The following is a 2941-nucleotide window of genomic DNA, read 5'->3' as shown; positions in this document are numbered from 1 at the left end:
ATTCTAATTTGAGTATACTTAGTACATCTTGAAGCCTTAGTGCAACTTCTCCAGAGTATGACACATCATATGAATTATCAATACTCCCATACAAAAGCATCTCTTAATCCTGTCATATAAAAATCTGGGAAATGTCATTCTTTTTCAGAGAACAACCATATCGCAGATTCGTCGGTTCACGATAAGTTAAAGTGTTCCTTACAAAAGAAAGAGGAAAAGAAAGCAAGTGCAGATGTACATAAGTCCTGTCCACTCTGTTTATTCACCTAAAAATTGAGTCAAACAACTGTTAAGATGGATCACCATGTACATAGATACAATTCAGTTAACCTCCAAGGGGGCATGAGCTTAAGTAATTCTATACATTACAGAGAGAAACAATTTGGACTTAACCAGCTCCAGACATGTACCTGGAGCAGAACACGAGAACTAACCTCATTCAATAATTTCCAAGGTTCAACATGCCTGGTCATTTGCTAATAAAGGTAAATTTTGCCACTGCTCAAGTTATGCACTCCAGGCTCCAGACTCAAGACTACTACTCCAGACCAGATGAGCTAATCTGATCCTAGGTAGGCTTCTCCAGAATCACTACAGGAAGCTCAAGACCACTCTTAACTCCGTAAAATTTTACAAAACAAAAGCTCTTTTGTCCACTTACAAACAAAAATCATCACAACAGTTACTAATAAAGTTGCTTCTTTTGTACTTAATATTACTAAGTTATATCTGTCGAGCTTTCTACTTGCACGAATAATAAATTACATGAAAATTTTGCATTTTTTGCCAACGTCAAAAAATTAGCAATCACGGGGTAGTTACATGAAGATGAGACATGCCTTCATATACAATCTAAATAAGAGCATCCAGAGTAACATTGCTACTTGAAAAGAGATATACCAGTCATACCATTTCCAGGTTCACAAACTTAAAATAGAAAGCATGGTGATGGTTACCTTAATAGGATTACAGATGAATATGTTCTCACTTATCTTGATATATTTTCAGATGATGATGCTAAAATACAGAGCAACAAAAAACAGAGGAAAATAAATGGACAGTGCTCAATACACATAGTAATAAGGTTGCACTAATTCAGAAAGTAGTCACATGAGCATGGCATATAGCAAGCTGGCTACAATTGACAGTAACACAGAAAGGCAAACCAAATCTTCAAATCTACATTAAGCCACCTTCCTCCAATCATAGCCTCACAACCACACCTGGTTAACTTGAATTTTCGCTTAGGCTTTATTCTTTCCTCTTCGCGGGCCACCTTCCTCCAACCCTCCCTAGCACAAACGAACCTCTTCCACACTACACCATGTTCATCTTTGTGTGTCGTCCATGTGCGAACTGAGAACCCGACTTCATGAGCATACATTTTGTAGAATGCCATACCTTCCTCCCAGGTGTCAAATTGCATACCAATTTTGGGTTGTAAATTAGGATCACACTCGGGCTCATATCTTGACCCGTGGATATGCAAAATAAAAAAGATGTCCAGTTCATAAACTACAGCGCATGCATTGGATATGAGAAAAAAAAACTACTTACACAAAACGGAAGACTCCTAGTTCGTGTTGGCGTGTGGTAGCTATTTCCATCATTTTCGACCTGATGGATCGTGCCCTAGAAATTTCAGAAAATCCGTCAGCTGACAGAAACGGTGTGATGTACGTCAGCGACCAATACAACAAATAAATTACCAGGGCGAAGCTGTTGGCATCATCTTCAACTCCCATTGCCGTAGTTGACCCAATGCTTAGAGTAGCACTTCCCATGGACTCCATGGTTGCTTATTTTTGTGCAAGTATAACCATAAAACATCAAGATTTTTACTTAGCATATGGACAATGTGGATTGCAGTTGCAACAAGACAAAATGAGGAACATCGACAACTAGTAATTACATAGAAAGTTTAATTGAACATGATCAAGGGTTTTACAAAACGAGGAACATGAACAACTAGCATTACCATAGAAAGTTCAATTGAACATTTCAAATGCCGTCGCCATTTCATATCAGCTATGTGGAAGAAGTTCGTATAGTACATTACTAGTTCATTTACAAGAAACCCGCATGAACAACCAATAACTAACCCACTCTTGCCATGTAGCATGCTCCTAGGAAATCTTTTCTTTCACATACATGCTGAGTTGTTCATGCGCACACCTTACTATTAAGTTAGCAAAGGCATATGAAAACTGTATACAAAGGAACAGAACACACACTGATTGTTGTGATTATTACTACAATTTCACCATTATATCTACATCCGACGCATCAATTTCATGCCCATACTATTCATATTCCCAAATGCCACTGGCTTTAAACACACATGGGAAACTGATGGCCCGGAAGAACCAAATATGAGTGTACATGGATAACAAAACAATCAAATTCGGTGCTCATACCTCAGATCCTGAGTTGTAAAGGATGATGGTCAGGTTCTATTCAACCGCACAGCTGCACAAATCTTTGTTTAGACTTCGCACAAATATGGTTTTCTATACTAAAAAATACATGAAGGTTCAGAACACTACTTATTCAAGTTGCATAGGCTATTTTGCACTACAATATCTGCAGTCGTGTATCTCATACATAAATCTGGTGCTCATACTACTTATTCAAGTTCACAATGACACTAGTTTGGAATGAATTGGGGAAAAATCACAAATCGGAAGAACAAAATATGACCATGAATAAATGGATAATGGGATAAGAGAACAAACCCTAAGATTCTTGAGGCGCAGAAGATAGCCGGCTTTTTTGGGTAGTTCCTCGTCGTTCCCTGCAGCTACAACACAACACCGCTACATTTACGCGCTCGCCGGCGGCAATGGCGTCTTCGTTCGGCGCAACTCAGAGGAGAGGAGGGGCGCTCGTGCTTCAACGGCACTGAAACTTAGTACAAGATAGAAAGGGGAGAAGGTCCAGG

The 2941-nt window shown here is 39.0% G+C and overlaps 1 long non-coding RNA gene across 1 annotated transcript; it reads right to left on the bottom strand.

Moving 5' to 3' along the window:
• Window positions 1–336: 336 nt before the first annotated feature.
• Window positions 337–2935, bottom strand: LOC123116885 (uncharacterized). The gene is made up of 5 exons (XR_006457226.1): window positions 2736–2935; window positions 2418–2469; window positions 1710–1798; window positions 1558–1632; window positions 337–1469 (listed from the first exon to the last, which is right to left on the bottom strand). It is a non-coding gene; the product is annotated as an uncharacterized lncRNA (long non-coding RNA).
• Window positions 2936–2941: the final 6 nt, after the last annotated feature.

Source organism: Triticum aestivum, chromosome 5B (genome assembly GCF_018294505.1).
Source record: "Triticum aestivum cultivar Chinese Spring chromosome 5B, IWGSC CS RefSeq v2.1, whole genome shotgun sequence".
NCBI lineage: Eukaryota > Viridiplantae > Streptophyta > Magnoliopsida > Poales > Poaceae > Triticum > Triticum aestivum.
The sequence above is the reverse complement of the archived record's forward strand: the minus strand, read 5'-3'. Positions and strand labels throughout refer to the sequence as shown.